This window comes from Sminthopsis crassicaudata, chromosome 2 (assembly GCF_048593235.1).
Source record: "Sminthopsis crassicaudata isolate SCR6 chromosome 2, ASM4859323v1, whole genome shotgun sequence".
NCBI lineage: Eukaryota > Metazoa > Chordata > Mammalia > Dasyuromorphia > Dasyuridae > Sminthopsis > Sminthopsis crassicaudata.
The window spans coordinates 657,090,733-657,111,520 of record NC_133618.1 but is presented as its reverse complement, the minus strand read 5'-3'; positions in this window follow the sequence as shown (position 1 = coordinate 657,111,520).

The window sequence follows — 20,788 nt, the reverse complement described above, 5'->3', positions numbered from 1 at the left end:
TTCAAAATACATGCAAAAATAGCTTTAAACATCCATCTTTGCAAAACTTTGTGTTCCAAATTTTTTCTCTCCCTCCCCACTTCCCTCCTTCCCTGGACAGCAAGTAATCCAATATAAATTAAACATATGCAATTAAAGTGATTTTTCTAAAGTGCAGGCCAGATCATATCACCTCCCCTACTCAACAAGCTCAAGTGGCTTTCTATTGCCTCCAAAAGCAAACACAAAATGCTCCATTTAGCATTCACAACCCAAGCTCCCTCTCCCTCTTCCAGCCTTTTACACCTTACTCCCTGACATATAATCTTTAATTTAGCAACACTGGGCTGTTCCATGAACAAGACACTCCATTTCTCTGCTCTGGGTGTTCTCTCTGACTGACTGCCCCCAAAGCCTCCTCTGCTCAGACTGCTGACCTTTCTGGATTCACCTTCCTTCCCTGGCCCCCCTTAATTCCACTGCCTACCTGTTGTTAATTACTCCCTATTTAGCCTTTTCTACAGCTTGCTTTGTATATATTTGTTTGTGTGTTGTCTTCCCCATTAGATTGGAAGCTCCTTGAGGACAGAGACTGTTTTTTGCCTCTTATTGTGCTTAACATAGTGCCTGGCTCACAGTAGGTGACATAAATGTTTACTGATTGATTGACTAACATCTGGAGCATGTAATTGTAGGTTTCATATGTGTGCTATGAATAACTGTTAAAGCCTTCTTCACATACACACACATTCCCCTCACCTCACCCCCAACTAATTATGGTGTTTAAGATCCCCAGTGAAAATTTAGAATCAAAGTTAAAAGATAGAGCTTCATTTCCTCACCAATCAAAGTACCTATAAATTCAAAACAGCGATTTTTTTCTTTTTAAAAGGAAGGGACCAGAGATAACATCCCAGAAGTCAGGGTGGATCCCCTAAAACATAAGTGCACAAAGACAAATCATTTTTAAATGCTGTTTTACAAGAAGCATTTGCCTTTGCATTAGTAATTATGGCATGAGGCACAAAGCTATGCCCTGGAAAACTGAAAATAAGAATGAATGGAAAGGCGAAAAGCAGTTACTTCTCCTCCCTGTCAGGGCAGGATGCCATGAGCCCATATTCTCGATGTATTGCTGAATGAAGTCTAACAAAAGACATTTATTTTTATTTGTTTGTTGAAAAAAGCCCAGAATTGTCACCAAGAATATACAAAGTGAGAGGGATTAATATTAATCTATTTCTTTAGTTGAAGAATTTCACTCATGACCTACTTGGGATTTTCTTGGTAAAGATGAGTGGAATGAACACCAGCTCATTTTACAGATGAGGAAACTGAGGCAAGCAGGGTTAAATGACTTGCTCAGGATCATACAGCTAGTAAGGTCTGAGGCCAGGAAAAGTCTTCCTACTCCTGGCACTCTATCCATTCCATTTTCTGGCTACCTAACTAATATTAATATCCATTGTTCACATAGTACTTCAAAGCTTGAAAGCACTTTACATCTATGATCTCACTTAAGTCTGATGACAACCTTGTAAGGTAGATGCTATGGGTATTATTTTTATTTTAGAGCTGAGGAAACTAAGGTCCAGAGTAAAGCAAGCAGAGATAAGGAAACAATATACAGCTACAACAGTGTAAATGGAGAAAACAACCACAAAGCAATAAAAAGTGAGCATTGTAAAGTTACAAAGAACAAGCCTGACTAGAAGGAAGACTTGACAGGACATTTCCCTACACCAACCCATTGCAGGGATGGGAAAGTCCACAGGCTTAGATTTTCAAACTTTTTCCACAGATTGAGCAGTTTTGCTGAATTAAAAAAAATACTATTATACGACTATGTAATAAATTTATTCTATAACTTCTGCCATGACTAGTAGTCACTGTATGAAGGCAAATACTGAATTGGCACATTGGTTTCCTTCCTAAATGTTTAAATATTTATTTAAGTTCTCCCTAGATATAAAAAAGTGTATATTTTTGCAAACAATAAAATCAAAAAGTAATAATAAATTGATATTCAAAAAATAAAATAAAAATACTATTATAAAGGAAGTAGAGGAATACTCAGAAATTCTAGTGAAAACTCAAAAAACAAAAGATTAAGAAAATATTTTTTAAGTACTAAAAATTAACCATTTTTCTATGATTATATAAAAAAGATTTCCTATGCTTACCTCTCACACTGCCTACTTACAAGGAAAAATGAGCATTTTAGTGAGTCAATCACAGAAGCTATGGACCATGTAGAGAAGGAATGAACAAGGTTGACCACTAGTCTTGTGTCACTTCACATGCACCATGTGATATTGGGGTTTTGTTTTGTTGAAGAGGAGATAGGGGCCAGGGAGAGGAGGAAGCAACTAAATACCTTATGGCTCTCCACAAAATTATGAAATAATTGTGAAAATTCTCTCTTTTTTTTTTGCTTGCTTTTGCTTCCTTCCTACCTGCTCAATACTCCATTCATCTCAGTAACCGGCAATTTTGGTTTCTAGGGTAAGTACCACTTACCATGTGTCAGGTATGGTGAATCCAGCACAGGCAGCAATAAGGAATCCTTCAAATTAATGTTTTAAGACAGATTCAATTTTAAATGGAAAGAACCACTAGACTTCTAAGAGGTCATTTCTAGGAAGCTTCTGTGTAGATTATTAGTGGGCAGATGGAGCAAAACTGGCTGGACTGAAAAGGAGCCATGGATGTTAGCCATAGCTGGTCTTGCAAATGCAGTTCTAAACTCAGTTGTTTTGCTTTCAGCACCCTGTAAATATTGGTGCCCTGTAATAAATCTCCAGTCACCTTGCTCTAGTCTAATATGGCTTTGACCCTCCAGTTGGTACCCTGAGCCTTCATTCTGTTCTTTTTCCCACTCTCATTTAAGGGTATCTTACTGTAGAATTTCTTAGGAACTTCTATTCTCCACCTACACTCAGTCTATTTTGCTTCCCTCCACTTATTCTTTTAATCTTGCCATCAAAATGGATTTGCCTTGGTGGGCAAGTTACTTCCCCTTTCTGGATCTCACTTTTCTTATCTAGAAAATGAAGAAGTTGGACTAGAGCAAGAATTCTTTTGTCATGGGGCCCTTTAGCATCCTGGGAAATTTGTAGAAGTCTTTTGGAAATGTATGTAAATGCATAAATAAAATCCACAGGATTAAAAAGAAATCAAAATGTTAAAAGGCCATTTTGAATTTTTTTTCTTAAAGACAAGTTTCCTGAACCCTAGGCTAAGAACTTTGATTAGAGGATGTCTAAAGTCCCTGCAGGCTCTATCATTTTCTAATTACAAAATTCTGTGACATAATCACTGGGGCTCTGTTAGGCAGAAGGTAAAATTAGCTTGACTAATTCCAAATTAAGTGTTAATGAATAATTATGGTTTACCATAATTAGATAATATTTGCATTTTAGCTGGGGTTAAGACCTTAATCTGGAAGTGACCAAGATAGGAGTTTCAAGTACTTTGAAAGGACCAAGGAAAGAGATGTTTGGGGTCATAGAGATATCATTTGATCCTTTTCAAATCAACCACATTAGGAAGGCAATCGCTTCTATATCTGTAATCTCTAATCAAGAAACATTAACTTATTTGGGGGACAGGGAGGAGAGGGGTTGTGGTAAGTAAAGAGATCAATCTTAGTGTAAGGGAGGGGAGAGATGCTAGTTCCTTATCCCCTAACTCAGTAAGGTATAATTATAATCACCAATGAGGATGTTTTAATGTATTGGTGATTATACTTAACATCCCATTATCCCTTTACAAAGTATGAATGCCTCTCTCAGATTGAGTCTGAAAGGAGCAACTTCATTGGAAAAACAAAAAAGTTGTCCATACCCTAGCAAGTCTTTAAATAGATAAGCTCAAAGTCTGGCAGTTTGGACTGCTGACAAGAGTTGAAAGGAGAGCCTTTGGCAGTCTGCGAAGAAGTCAGCTCTTTTGTGGAGGGATGGAGAGATTTTTCCTTTTGCCTAATCCTTTCCTGCTCTGGAGTTAGTGGAGATAACCCAGCCAGCAGTGGGAGAATCAGTGTAAGAGAATTTGAGGCAGAATTGAGGGAGCAGAAGCACAATTTCCAAGCAAACCTAGACCTAGAGAAGCAGGTACAAGAAAAAGGAAGCAGTTTTGGAGAGTTCTCTAGGAGTAGAAAAGAACATTAGCTTGAATTGATTGAAGACAGAGCTAATCCTGGCAGTCAAGAATTGAGATGCTAAGAGGAGGCCCTGAGAATCCAGCTGAGCCCCTTACCCAGCACTGATGCATCCAGGGGGAAACTTTGGGAGGATGCTACAGGAGAGAAAAAAGGGTACTTTGTAGGACAAGAAGAGCTTCTCTGACAGCTTATTTTCCCGCTATGTTCCCTATTACCATTCTTCTCTAAATTTGTACCCTTTCTTTCCAGAAAAACTGAGAATTAATATTTAGAGAGAATACCCCAGTTTTTGAGGGCAAATGTTTGTTATCCAACTATTTTTATTATATTATATTTTTATTTAGAAAATGAATCTGTGCTTAAGTAGCTGCTTGGGGGAGTTGGGAGGGAGGAAAGGGGTAAAAAAGAATAAAGTTAAAAAGGATAACTCAGAGAACAAAAGAAAATTTACAAGGAAGCAAAAAAAAAAGATGAGCAGTTATGAATGCAATGTTTTCTATTATTATATATGCTTTCTTGAAATAGAAATTTATTGTTACATATTTTGAATCTTCCCTGATGTTCCGCTGGGCACATGAAAATGGTTTTTTCCCTTTTTCTGTCTTTCTTTTTCTATTTTATTTTTTCTTATTTTCCAATTAATTTTAAATAAATACATTAAAAATGTCTTTGCTAAGACTTCATTATGTCCCCTGGCTGACTTAATGGTAACACACTGGTGAGGGCTCAGGAACTATTTGGATACCTCCTGGTAGGCTCCATCCTTATTCCCTCCCAGTTTTTCAGCTTTTTTTCCTATGTATTATTTTCCCTTTTAAAATTATAATGTCCTTGGGAACAGTGTTTAGCACCATACTTGGCACATAGTAGGCACTTAATAAATGTTTGTGGGATTGAATTAAATTCAATAAAAAGAGCAGACCCACAGAAAGCTTTAGAACCTGAGGGGGCAACCATTATCTGAGGACTCAATTTAGGAGTACAAATAGGGGGAGGAGGACCCCAAAAGAGGTGTTACAATAAGGAAGAGAAGGGAATAGACATTCATGAAGCACCAACAATGTAATGCGCCAGGCTCTGTGTTAAGTACTTTACAAATATGATCTCATTTGATCCTCACAACCACCCTGCAAGGTATTATCTCCCTTTTGAGTTGAGGAAATTCAGGCAAACAGATTACATTGATGGCATATGTATTTGTGAGAAGGTATATTCCAGATTCAAGAGGGAAAATTGGTCTTTTGAGACATCATTTTTAAATGCTTTTTAACTTAATGCTTTTAACTTAATGTGTCTTGTGTCCCACTAGTAGATTTAAACACATTGGTTGGGAGCCATGGAGCTTGTCCTTTGTTGGATCCATAGAGAATTTTGAATTTGGAGTCACTTTTCTGGACCCTTCACATGGGAGAGGGAGGTGCCTTAGATTCTACATTAATATTATCAATCACTTAAAATAAGAATCTGCTCCTGAGTCACACATACCTTCTCTATACATAGAGATATTGCCCTGGCTTTGGGGGAACATGACCTAGTGTTAAATGCTTTGTTATATATATGAAGGTAATATCTTTCTTCCAAGGCTGGAACAATATAGTGGGAAGAATTCTGAATTTAGGGTCAATGAACCCAAACCCAAGATTCAAATCTTATCCTGTTATTCAGTCATTTTTAATTGTGTTTAACTCTTTATGACCTTTTTTGGGACTTTATTTGCAAAGATAATGAAATAGTTTGCCATTTCCTTTTCTAGCTCATTTTATAGATAAGGAAATGGAGGCAGACAGGATTAAGTGACTGGCCCAGGGTCATACAGCTAGTAACGGTCTAAAGCTGGATTTACTCCCAGGTCTTCCTAACTTCAGACCTGGAACTCTATGTACTATGGTGCCAATTAGTTGCCTGTCTCTGTGACATTGGGCAAAACATTTCATTCTCTGGATGCTAATATTCTTCTCTGTAAAATGAGGGAGTTAATAGACTAGAATTTAGACTATGATTTAATAAAATATATAAATAATAAATAAATATATTTATTTATATATAATATATATATAATATAAATAAAAAATAAAATAATAAAATATGAGTTCTTTGAGGATTGGTCCTGCTTTGTTTTGATCTCTTTTTTGGACAACAACCTGGCACGTAGTAGGTGCTTAATAAATGCTTATTGAATGAATGAATGAATAGGGTTGGGCTAGAGATTGGGCTCTAAATTCCAATCTACCTCTAAACCTATGATTCTATAGTCCAGGAATGTCCTACTTGTCTTGACTTTTAAAAACAGCTGTTGTGCTGCCCTAGGGTGTGGGATAGCTCTAATAAATGGTTTCACCAAATAGGGAATGAGTTGATAATTGACTGTCCTATTTAAGGTTTTTTTTTTGTTGTTGTTGTTTTTTCCTTTTCTTGGTGCTTTTTCCTCCTCTATCCCCATCCAAGAAAGAACCTTGAATACCCACGAAGTGATTTACCTGAATTTACAGAGACAGCCTATTCTGTCACAATAAAATATTCAATCTAAAAAAAAAGTGAAAAAACATTTTCAGGTCCTTAAAAAGGCTTATTTCCATAATAACCAAGCAGGAATTTGTTTAGAGGGAACACATTTCATTTTCAAAAATGGCCTCCAATAAAATTTGATTTAATGAAGGCCATTCTTTTATTTGGGGAAATCCAAAAGGACCAGTGGTAGGAAATAAGAAGTCATTTGTGTCTCTGTGTTTCTCCTAAGCACTAAGCTGACAGAAAAAATAGCAGAGACTGACTTTAAAGCTACCTTGGAATATCTGCTAGCTTGTCTAATCCTCTTAGGTCAGGTCTAGAGTTGAGGTAATAACAGTGGTATTATTTCCAAAGGACTTCAAAAGTCTGACCTAGCAGTTTCTCCTCCAGGAGAATCTGTCACAGTCTGATGGTGATAATGTGTGATTTGGATTTGTCAGCCTAGGGGATTCCCAGAATGGAAATTCTCTTCATTAACAGAGATCTCAACCAACGACTTAAGAAATAAATCCAAGGTTGTTTCTGAGGCACGTAACATTTTTCTATTATTGATAATTTAAAAACATATTTTAGTTAGATAGATAACAGGAATTATGTGGTTGATATCACCAATCCTACCTGGTCCTGGATTCCATCCAGGAATCTGGATGGGCTGAGAAGCCTCATTTACATTTGATGTATACATCTTGAAACATCAGGACACCAAGGAATAGAAGGGCTGTCTTTTTCTAACAGCTCTTCAATGGAGAACTGTCTTATACACTCTAAAGAACTGTCAGCCATCACCCACTAATAGGAATCCCAGCTTTGCCAGAGATTGACTGTGATTGTGGACAAATTTGCAAGTTCCCCTACCTGTGTTCACTTTAGGAATGTACTTGAGATTTACTGCTTAACCTTGTTTTTGTATTTTAGTGAAGAAGTATGTTTATGTAGCAAGGTTAAAGGGACTGATGTTCTAAGACTGGGGTCAGCAAACTGCAGCACGTCAGACAGTCTGCTAACACCTAAGAATGATTTTTATATTTACAAACGTAGCAGTTCCCCGAGGGAGCTTGGAAAGAAAAGCATTTTTCTTCTAAGATATATCTTTATATTTCACTGCAAAAATTATGAAGGGTAAAGTTTGGAAGCCCTCAAAGTGAATAAAGTGACTGTCTTTGAATCAGGATAATCCAGGGTTACACATTTTCTTCAACATATACTAGCTATGTGGCTAGTTACTTAAACTCTCACTGATCCCTGGAAGCTATAAAACAGTTAAGTTACAGATGAAGCACTGACTTGTATCCTCGGAAGGAGTTTACAAGTTGGGAATCATCTCTGCAATGAAATCATCGGCTTGGACCCCAAAACAAAATAATAGATTCAAGACTGGTAAGCATTTTAGAGAAAAGTTTAAGTGGTAGAAGTGGTAGTGGGGCCAATTTGGAAGATTACTCCATTTCTAATCTAGGCAGTGTCCGACCTCCCCCACCTTCTGATTTGACAGATATGATTTTGAACTCTCATCCAGGTGACAGATTTTAGATGACACCACTTTCAAATTTTAACAAGCATTTTCCCTTTAAGCTAAAATGGTTTTTTTCTTAGTTCCTAATTGGGAAATGTTTGTTAATGATTATTCTCTTTGAACAATCTTCTGACTTCCCCCTCTGTGCTTTGAAGCTGTCTTTACTACATTTCAGGCTTTTTTTTTCTTTCTCTTTTTTAAATCTCTTGGTTAAATTCTTATGAAATCAAAAAGTATTAGACCTTAACTTTCTCCTTTCCTCATTCCTCCAGAAGACATGATTCTTTCTGTCATTCTCCATTCAGTTCTTTCAAAATCAGCAATGGTAGTCATGAATGCTGAATGAGAGAAGAGAAGCCTTGGCTTGATTAAAAAAGGTGTGTTTGTGTGCGTAAAATATATGTGTGTATACACACAGATACACACATATAGTTCTAAACTTTAAAAATAGCAGATGCATTCATTTCCATTCTATACTTTCTCATAAATGCCATAAAAGCCTCTTCATCCTCGAAACTCATTACATTCTTGGATTTGACACATTGGAGATATCCTCTTCCTCGGTAGTCTCCAATTGGCTGGTTCCTCTGAAAGCCTCCTTTTTAAGGGGGTGTCCATGCCTTTATCCTTCTCTAGATTACTCCTGACTCTCTGGTCCCTCTGAACCTCTGAACCTGCATATGTAGGATACCTTCATATTCACCCCTTTTCAGCTTCCTTTTAGCTAGTCTTCCCTCTATTAGAATGTAAGCTCCTTGAAGGCAGATACTGTCATTTTCTGTGCTGTGTTCATATCCCCAGTGCTTCGCACAATTCTTGATATGTAGTAAATTATTAGTAAATATTGATTGATTGATTAATAATGCCTCTTGATTTGACTATGTCCATATTCTGAAAAGATCAGAAAAAAAGAGATTTGTACATAAAGCAGTGGATCTCTATTATGTGTAACTTGTTTTTTAAAATTATGTGATAAATTCAACCTATGGTTTTCAAAGGAGTCCTGCTGATCTATGATGGTTTTTTCTGGTTTTGTATGAATTTTAAAACATGCTAATCAGGTCTATGGACCCTAACAAAGGTCAGTTTTGTACCAAGTCTCCTTAATATTCTGTTAGAGATCTTTGTTATTATTCAGTCTTAATTCTATCCTACTTTGAACCAGAAGAGACCTTGTACTTGTGGTTATTTAGTCCAGCCTAACTATGAGAAATCATCTAACCTAATCCCCTCGTTTTAACAGATGAGAAAACTGAGATCTGAAGAAATTAACTGTCATACCTCAGCTCAATCAAGCATTAAGTAGAAGCTCTGCTTTAATCCTCTTAATCCAGTCTTCTTTTTTGCCTTTTTTACAGTTGCTCACATTTATTTAATTATTGTTAGGCAATTGAGGTTAAGTGACTTGTCCAGAGTCACACAGTGTTAAGTATCTGAGGCTCCTTCTGACATCAAGGTCAGATGCTCTATCTCCTGTGTCACGGAGCTGCCCCATACCTCATATTTAAATGACATTTTTCTGCTTAGCTAACTACAACTTCACCCTCATTGCTTCTTGGCAATCTTTTAATTCATTTTTTTTTTTTTTTACAATCCCTATTCATATCCTGTAATTTCTATTCCAAAGCATTCCAATGGACTTTAATCTCACCTTTGGTGAATGAATGTGCCTTCTATTTAATTTAATTTTTTTTTTTTTTTGCTGCAAGGCAATTTTATTTTTTATAATAATAGCTTTTTATGTTTCAAAATACATTAAAGATAGTTTTAATTTTTCTCCCTTCCTCTCCACTTCGCCTCTCCCCTAGACAGCAAGCATATAGAAACATGTGCAATTCTTCTAACCATATTTTCACATTTATAATTTTGCACAAGAAAAATCATATCAGGGGCAGCTAGGTAGTGCAGTGTGTAGAGCACCAGCCCTGAAGTCAGGAGGACCTGAGTTCAAATCTGACCACAGACACTTAATACTTTCTAGCTATGTGACCCTGGGCAAGTCACTTAACCCCAACTGATTCTGCCAAAAAAAAAAAAAAAAATCAGATTAAAAAAAGGGGAAAAATGAGAAAAAAAGCAAAGAAACAATAACATCAAAAAGTCAAAATATTATGTTCTAATCCACATTCAGTTCCCATAGGCCTTTTTCTGGATTCAGATGGCTTTCTTCATCACAAGTCTATTGGAATTGGCCTGAATTACCTCATTGTTGAAAAGAGCCACGTCCATCAGAATTGATCATTGCATAATCTTCTTGTTGCTGTGTACAATATTCTTTTCCTTTTATTCACTTCACTTAGCATCAGTTTATGTAAGTCTCTCTGAAATAATCCTGCTGATTGTTTCTTATAAAAAATAATGTTCCATTACATTCATATACTATAACTTATTTAGCCATTCCCCAACTGATGGATATCTACTCAGTTTCCATTTCTTGCAGTGATAAAAAGGGCTGCTACAAATATTTTTTGCACCTCCTCTTTTAATGAGAAAACAAAAGTCATTGAACACAGTTCTTTAGTTTCCACTTCTCTAATCCTAAATATCTATTTCTATATAAATATTTTCCTTATCTTCTTATTATCAGGAAATATCCTTCTTTCTAAGCAAAAAGTCTTAAACATAGAAAATATGTTGCTTCTTGGCAATCTTTTAATTCATTTCTTTTACAATCCCTATTCACACTCCACATCTCTCTACCAAGAAGAAAGAAATTTTTTCATTAGGACCAAGACTAGTCATTGCAATTAAATCCAAATTTTACTGCATTTTAATGTTTTTTTTTTCTTTTGGGGGGGATTACATTGTAATCTTTTGTATATACATTCTGTTTCTGCAAACTTTGATCTGTGTGGTTTATGTAAATTTTCTCTAAATTCTTTATATTTGTCATTATATTGTCCTATTTATAGTTTTTCAGTGCCAGAAAAATTATTCCTACAAGTTTTCAGTATGTTTGGGACTTTTATTTCTTTTTAAAAATTTATTATAGCTTTTTATTTACAAGTTATATGCATGGGTAATTTTACAACATTGACAATTGCCACGGACTTTTATTTCTGACTGATCTCTTATGGTTATATACCAATAGTAATTTCAGTGGGTCAAAAGTTATAAATGATTTAATTCCTTTTCTTGCATAATTCCAAATAATGTTTGGACTGACTCATAGCTCCACCAATAGCATAATAGTGTCCTGTCTACCTATAGAGCCCTCATCATTGTTTGATTCTGCCCAGGTCCATAATTCTGTCTACTGACCATCTGAGAGACAGTGATATAGTGGGGAGAATACAGAATTTGGAGAAAAGAAAACTATGTTCTGCTGCTTATCTGTGGTTATGGACCTCATATATAAGGCTTTTAACTTTTCTGCACTTTCAAGGTCCTACAACTTGTGATGCAGGTACACCCTACCCGGAAATATAAGGAAGGGCCCAGAAGATATATTATCAGGGATGCAGCTTTTGTTAACCTTATAACATGGATTCTCCACTGTCCCAAAGCTTTAATATTTTCTATGTTCAAGACCTTAAGCATTTTATAGTATAGGAAGCACATGATAGCTCCTCAGGTACATTTACAACACTAGGGAATACCCAGACAAACAAGGAAGGCCACCTAGGAAACAACAGATTCCCAGAGGCACCATGTTCCTCTGTGAAATGATTTTTCCTTCCACAACAAACAAGTGTTTTTAATTTTTTAAAATTCTGAACTTAATAACAACCTATAAGAGAGAACATTTCCCAAAACAAAATATACAGAAAAGCAGATTCTATGCAAAATTGTGAATCTCTATTATGAATAACTTACTTAAAAATAAATCCAACATGTTACTTTCAAAACTGTGCTACTTCTGTTTATTTCTGAATATCCTTCTATTCTCTTCTGTGCATGTTATTTTTAATTTTTTAAAAAATGAAGCTTCTAATCTTTTCTCACTTCTCCCTTTCTGAGAAAACTCTTGTTACAAATATATATAATCAGAGTATTCATGTAGAACCTATATCAGATTGCTTGCCATCTTGGGGAGAGGGGATGGAAAAGAGAGAGGAAGAAAATTTGGAATTCAAAATCTTATAAAAATGAATGGTGAAAACTATCTTTGAATGTAACTGGAAAAAATAAAATTCTATTTACAAACACATCAAGCAAAACAGATTCCCATATTTGCCATGTCCAAAACAAAACATGTCTCAATTTGCACTTTGAATACAGTACCTCTCCATCAGGAGGTAAGTAGAATGTTGAAGAGATCTTTGTCATTGTGATTGGTTCATCATGTAGATAAAAGTTACCGAGTCTTTTAAAGTTGTTTGTCTTTATGATATTTCTTGCTAATGTACACATTTTTCTTCTTGCTCTATTGGAATCAATTTGTATCATTTCATATAAATTTTCTCAGGTTTCTCTGAAACCATCCTCTTCATCATATCTTGGAACACAATAGTGTTGCATCAAATTCATATGCTATAACTTGTTCAACCACTGCCCAATTAATAGGTATCATTTTAGTTTCCAATTCTTTGTCACCATAAAAAGAGTTAATATAAAAATATAAATAAATAAAAATTTTTGTACATATGGATTCTTTTCTTCTTTTGTTGATCTCTTTTATGTAAACCTAGTAATGGTATCATGAAGTTAAAGGACGTGCAGAGTTTAATAACTTTTTGGACATAGTTCTGAACTGCTTTCCAGAAGGACCTAACCGGTTCACATTTCCATCAACAGTAGCTTCCTGTTCGCATTTTCCTACAGCCCTGCCAACATTTGTCATTTTCTTTTTTAGTCAATGTTGCCAATCTCATAGGCATGAAAGTATACTTCCTCGGATTTTTTTATTCCCTAATTATTCGTGATTTACAGCATTTTCACAAGAATTCTACAATAGAAATGGCCAGTCCAATAAGCATCAATCCCAAGCATTGATCTGCTACCTAAAGACAGCTTCAGAAAGAGAGAGAAGCTGTCTTATGAACTATTATTGGATGCTTTCTTTGTGCCCACAGATTAAATTACCAAATTATGACCATAAATTTTATTTTATAAAATACTTCATAAATGTAAAATAACATTATCCTTGTTCCTAATATTATTATAATCAAATTAATCTGGTTGATCTGCTGGCTTAAACCTGATCTGAATTCATCATCTCCATGCTACCTCCTCAGCTCCAATTGTAATTCCCTATTTCTCTTAATAGATTCCAATCCTTCAGGCTCAAAAAGGTCATAAATCACTTAGAGGAAGAGAAACTTAAAGTTTAGAGTCTAGTCCATTTTATAAGGCAGTTAGTGTGATCTAATCATTTAACCATTCTGGTTCCTAGTTTCCTGATTCTTCTAGCTTCTGGTCCTTTTTCCCCAAAATTGATTTTTTATCTATTATATAAATAGTGGGAATCGCTATCACTCAAGGCATTTATTTTATGTATCATTATGGTTCTTTCAGAAGCAGAAGCCTTATAATATGGAGTAATGCCATCTTGTCTCTAAGGTCCTCCAATTATTCTATGCCTACATGTAGGCAGCCAGGTGGTGCCATAGTACATAGAGCACCCGTCCAGAGTTAGAGGACTCTTCCTGAGTTCAAATCCAGCCTCAGATACTTAACTAGCTGTGTGACCCTGATTAAGTCACTTAACCTGTTTGCCTCATGAGCTGGAGAAGAAAATGGCAAACCACTCCAGTATATGGCAATAAAACTCCAAATGGGGTCACAAAGAGTTAGATATAACTGAAAAAATTACTTAACAACAACACCATATATATATTGCTTCCTAAAGTTTAATCATAAACTCTTAGAGGGAAAGGACTTTTTACTTTTGTATTTGTAGCCTGGTACGTTACAGTGTCCATCATATAGCAAGTGCTTAATAACAACTTTTGACTGATTTGTTTTCAAATAAGGAGGTTGATATTCTGGAAAGCAATTTGTAATTATGCCAAAATAAAGTAACTAAGTTCATATCATTTGACCAGCGGATAGACTGTGAGGCATTTAGCCTAACTTTGTCAAAGATAGAAAGAAAAGTATCATCCATATCATAATGTCAATAGCAGTATTTTTTACAGTTGCATATATAGGATATAGATGTAGATAGTGCTACAGAACACAATAAATCGGCTGGCCTTGATTTTAGCATGGATAGGTATTTGATATGAGAAAAGGAGCACTGTGACTCCAAAGGAGACTGTGTTTTCTCCCATTATGGGACATAAAAGAGAGTCTTGATCACTGGCAAGTAATGTATCAAGGAAGATCAGGTAGGATACAGGACAATCTGTGATTCTCTGAGGAATATTCAATAATATTCCCCAGCCCTCATTTTCCTTATCTGAAAAACAGGCTAGCCAGCCTCCAGGCTATCTTATCTATGATCCATGACCCCTGATTTTTTTTTATTTTTTTATTTTTTTGGTTCTGAATTCTATGATCCTCTCACTGGAAGAGTGCCTGGGAGAAAAATAGCCACCAGGGATACCGAAAAGGGGATTCCTGTTGAGTTACTAGTTGTATTATGGGCTTCTGAGGTTTCTTCCAGTTCTAAGATTCCGTGAATTTGTATTCAGCGATCACCTCGTCTAAATGCTTCATTTTGTACCTAAGAAAACTGAAATTCAGGGAGTTGAGGTCACAGTGATACTAGGTGGTGAAACCAGGATGTACAAAACCAGACTTCTTTTCACTATATCACTATTCAGTGACTCTCCCAAAATCACACAGTAAGAAGCAGAGTTTAAAATAAACAATCTACTTCATTACTGGTGATTTCACTGATATACAGAAGTCCCAGGTGAAGAAATTCCTTCTCCCGAAGCATGGATCAGCGTTTCCTCCAGAACTATCTTGTCCAGAGCTACTCAGTCATGTATCAGGAGGGACTTGAATCCAGCTCTTGCCAGCTCTCTATGCCCTACACCATTCTGCCTCTGTATTGTCCAAGGACTGGCCCAAGAAAAGTTCCTTTGTTCCTCTTGCCTGGCTAGTGCTACGTCTGTTTAGTACCCTGAACTGAATTTGTGTGCCTCTGCGAGGTGTGGTCTCTTTACACACAGATTGGGTGCTCTGATAGAAAGACAAAAGGCACCCTAATCCCTTCCTGGAAAGCAAATAGTAAAGACAGTGTTTATTTCAAATAAATCACATAGGCAAAGGACGACATGCCCCTTTGCTTCAGACCTCTACGATCCTGAGAAAGAGAGGTCCAGACGAGTTAAGTCACACAGGTAACAAGAGGCACAGCTAGGCTGGGAACCAGCCTTTTTTTCTGGTTCCTACCATGAGTCCCACCTCTCCCCTGTCCTTCTGGCTCTGGCCACACTGCTAGTGTTAATGGTGTCACAGCCTGAGGGTGGAATAACTGAGGCTTGCAAACAAAGCAGGTCCAAAAATGCATCCTTTAGAAGCCAGGTCAGGAAACTCCCAGCACCCAGAAGTGTTCAGGGAATTTTTCATTGATGCGTAATGGTGGCACTTGTCAACACTTTTTAAATTTTTTTTAGGACTGAGGGAATAGAAGGTAAATTAATGACCAGGAAAGAAGTGTTAAAGAAATTAAAGGTTGTGGAGGGATGAGTGGTTTGGGATGCATTATGAAAAGACAGTAAAGGGGGTATAGAAATAGAACATAAAGGTGGAGGGAGACTATCTTCTCAATTTATCCTTTAAAAAGTAAAGGAAATCCAAGTTCCTCTCAATGGTGTCTTAGGACAAGACTTCTTAAACTTTTCCCACTCACAACCCCTTTTTTTGGCTGAGAAATTTTTACACAACCTCAGGTATGTATCAAATATTGATTGATAATAAATCATAATTTCACAACTCCCACCTTCAGGTATAAGACCCCATATGGAGTCATGACCTCCAGCTTAAGAAGCTGGATTTTAGAGGAGCTACCTAGAAAATAAAACCTAAAAGCCTTGGCTGCTCCAGAGATTTAAGGAAACAAATACTAGTGAGAGGAAATGATGATTACAAATAGGGGACTTGGGAGCGATTTAAAGACATGGGAGTAATGGCATCTAGAAAACAGAAGGAAAAAGCAAAATAAAAACAGTGCAGAGTGTTGGGCCATCCATCTGTGTTTTCTGAGGGAATACTTCACACTCAATCATTGTCTACCTTCCTTTTCTCTCCATTCGCTGCCATTTGCCAGCATCTTTAGGAGTTGCTTATGCATTTAAGTAATATCCATAACACTATAGAGCAGTCTTCAAGTCCCTTGTTAGTAGAGATGTTTGCCCAGACTTCTGAGAATATCCCTATTACCCAGAGCAAAGAACACAGATCTCTGATTCATCAATGATTATGGCTTTTCCGGGTTGTTAAGGCAACTCTACAAGTATGACTCTAAATGAGTCATACTTGTAGAGTTGGTTTTTGGCCCCTGAGTCTTGCTCTAGGACATCTATTTTGATTAGTTCCAACTTAAAAAAAAAGAACCAAGGTATGATTTTCTTGACTAATTATGGCACTATCGAGATTTTGATTGATACATCTTAATGATTCTGTAACATGTCAGCTATTGAACTTATAACTAAGGTGGGATAAGTGGGGTTTTGTCCACTGCTCTAACATTTTGAGGGTGTTAATGCTTTGCTTTATCAAAAAAGAAAGAATAAACTTTAGTACTTAGTTGGCATGTATCGTTTGTTAAAAAATAAAGCTATTTGATGGCAAGCTTCATAACTCCAATATTCACATCTCAGTTGAGCACCTTCTTGATTTGTCTCTTGTATTGCTCTCCCCACTTAAAAACTGGGACAATACTGGTCATGCAGCATTATGTGATCTCTATCTTCCCAATTGCATTTGTCTGAGAAAGTCAGTTTGAGGGTATAGTTCATGCTTCTTGCCTCAGCCCCACAATTCATCTTTAGAGCTGGCTGGATCGCATTTTTGTTAAAATTGCTTCCTTCATGTAGCAGAAATAATATCCTAATTCCTCTCTCCAAGCTAAATTAGATTGTTTTTCTTTTTTTCTTTTTTTTTTTTTTTTTTTTTTTTTTCTTTTTCTTTGCTGAGGCAATTGAGGTTAAATGACTTGCCCAGGGTCACACAGCTAGGAAGTATTAAGTGTCTGAGGTGAGATTTGCACTCAGGTCATCCTGACTTCAGGGCTGATGCTCTATCCACTACACCATCTAACTGCCCATGGCTGTTTTTTCTTAAGAGGCATGGAGATCTATCTGGAGACTTGGAAGAGTTGGAATGTTGCTATCACTTCCTCATCACCTAAGTACAAGGAAGCCTTGGTGCCCCTGGGGCATTTTGATGCTTAACTGGTGTGGGTACGTGGATCAGAGGAGCTCACTCAGATGAATCCACCAAGATATCTATCTTTGCTCAATATCTTTCTCCTGGTAGGGGCTAAGGAAATCTGCTTTTGTTAACTGTTGAATATCCTGCAAGTGACTCATTTTGTTCCAATATCGAACCTAAACTACCAGAGATTTAGCCAGAGTCAGTACAAGTCCAGAACAATCAGCCCAGTCTTGCAAGATTGGTACCCAGTGAGTTTTCTGAAATGGGAGATGGGCAGTTAGGACAGACGGGGGCTAACCCTTGGCCTTCATGCTCACGGTGGCGTTTCTAGAGATGGCTACAATGAGCGGCCCCCAATCTTGGGTGATTAGAGAGTAGAAGACATTTTGCATTCAGCAAGGAGAGACTTATTTGAATATGTCTTGGGTGCTCCATAATTGTACCTTGAAGAGAATCACAACAAATTATGCCTCAGGCTCTCTAGTAGCTAGGAATAGGTTCTTTCTGCCTCCTAATTTATACTTTCTCAAAATCCTACTGGGGATCTTCTCAGAACTCAGTTTAGTTTCAAAGCAGCCTGGGGGAGATTGAACTTTTGGAGATTGAGAAATATTTTCCTGTCATTAAAAAAGGACAACTTCAGAACTACTAGTTGAGTTCAGCCCTTGATGAGACTAGATATTTTTGTATTGCTTTTGGTCATCTGCACTCAATTGCCTTTTGGAAGCTTCCTAAAAGAAGGATCTTACCAGCTTTAAAGGAGGTATATTTATATAAACTATTTGCTTTTGAATGACTTTTTTGGAAATGACAATTGAGCTGAAACAACAATCCCAGTCTTATAATTATTGATGAACCTAGCAAGTCATTAGGAATTGGCGTGAGGGACAGCAACAGTGATGAACTTTTCAAGGGAAAATTCTCTGGAATTTTAGGATTGATTGTCTAATAATTGTGCTGAGGAAACTGGTAGATTTTTGTTTTGTTTATCACTTTGGAGTTGAAGTGAATCACTGCCATTTTGTCACACAATCATATTGCACTGACTGCTGAGGGAAGTGCTTGAAAAGATGATGCTAAATTGTCCCCAGGAACCCAGAGACGTTCCTAGGGGGCCACTCTGAAGTTAAGGACAGGGGAAAATGGGCCATTGGTACCCCATTTAATTAGTTGATGATGGGGAATATGTAAAAGTTTCCTTTTTCAACCTCAAACTGCTGGCCCCTGAAAAGCACCAAACTCAGGCATTTCCCCAAACTCAACAGACATGACCATTGCTTTATATAGAGCCCATGTACAGGTCGATTTCTGACTTTATTGCATTTTTCTTCCCCCCGTGTGGGAGGGCAGAGTCTGGTTTTGGAAGTAACAGTGCTTCTGTGCCTGCTGAGGGTAGGAGGGCATTGACAGTGGAATCAGGCCTCTTGTATCAGGGTAGAGTCCTGGGTAAAAGCCCTAGCAGCGGCAACAACAGTGCTCAGGCCCCCGGTAACATAGTCCCAGAATATGGCAGGAGAGCTCAGGTCCTAGTTAACCCTGGCAGAGGAGAGAGATGGCAAGGACATTGCTGGGCAGTAGGTAGAGATGGGAGCCTTAGCAGTAGGCAACAGCAACAGCAGAAAGCAGCAGGCAGTGGACAGAGACATGGATCCCAGCAGATGAAGACCCATTCCCAGACACAGCCCAGGGGGAGAATGTGGGCACTGGCATGGGTAATGAACAAAGGCAGGAGCCCTCTGTTTACAGACCTATAGATGAGGCCCTTCCACATTGTTGCCAGAACCCAATGATCATTAAACAATTCCATCCTAAGAGTTGTTGGAGGAAGAAGGGAGTGTTATCCTTATTGGGAAGGGGGCTTGCTTTCTGCCTGGTATAGTGGGAGAATACAGGATAACCACATCAAAATCTTGGCTCTGATACTTACTAATCGTGGGATGTCATTGAATCTCTTTGAACCTCAGTCTCATCTGGAAAATGGGGTAACAATTGTTATAACATCTATCTCAGAGGTATGGAGAGGGGATCATCTTGTAAGCTTTAAAGAGCTTTGTGTAATGATCAGATTATAAAACTGACAGGATATGCTAGAGGTGACAATGTTTAATTAGTCCCTACAGAAAAATGGGGGGCAACCTCTAAAAAGTCACTCATAAAGCAAAGTTTTTTTATTACCCCATGAGACTCACAAGGAGAGGAAGATCCTGGTTGATGGGCCAGGGAATGCCAAAAGGGTGGCATCCCAGAGTAATTTTTCCTTACTTGTATTGAAGATTGATGTCTGTGCAGAGCATGTCACCATTTTTGCTCTTCATAGCACAAGAGTCACTGGTATTTATTCTGCTCGTGTTTAATGTTTTTACATGGAGAGATCCATTGTGAACTGCCAAGCTGTATCTCCCCCCCTCGCCCCCCCTCTGTTCTTTCTGGCACTGTCTCAGGAGCGGTCATTCCTTCCTTCCGGAAACTACTACATCATTTATTTATTTTTTTTTTATGCTTCCGTTTTAATTTTTTTTCCTCTTCTTTCTATCAGGTTTCCTGAATATTAGAGGTCAGGATTAACTATTAAGAGCCCCAAAGTCTTTTAAGTGACAGAGGGTCCTCTAGAAGGCCTCCCATCAAATATCCTAATATCCTAAGCCTCCTTCCTTGCAAGTTAGGCTAATTTTTCCTTAAAAGTTATAGAGACATTTCTAAACCTTTAATTGGTTCAGGGGTCTTGGGATATTGCTACCACTTCCTCATCACCTGGGCACAAAGCAGCCAGAGTATTCTGGGACATTTTGATCTTGGCTGGTGGATCACGATGGGTAACTTGGGCAGAGGAGCTCACTTAGCTGAATCCATTCAAGGTGTCTCCAATACCTACTTTTGCTGAATCTGCTTCTCCTGCCAGGGACTAAAGTAAATCTCTTTTTGTCAATTCCTGCTTGACCTGCCCATGTCTCATCCATCAGAGAGCTTACCTGAGGTGAGCCCAGCCCAGAAAACTCCATGATGGAAGATAATGTTCCCTCTGGAGGTCATGTACTTTGAGATACCTCCTTCTAGAGAGAGATGGATTCACTGGCAGTATCCCACTTAGTTCCCCTTGTCAACAATAGCTGTTATTTTGTATGCTGCCTGGCCAACCAGCTGAAGGCAGGGGTTCAGTTTGTGGCTGCCACAATACAGAATTCTCTGTTGTTTAGCTAATTGGCTCTTACTGGTATTGAATTGTAGTTACTAGCTCATGAACATAATGTGCCAGCCAGCTGAGCTAATTGGCTTTCGGCATACACAGCCCAATGAGAGTACATTCCTGGTTCCATTTTCACTTGGTGATATCCACGACCTGTGAATTCCACTTT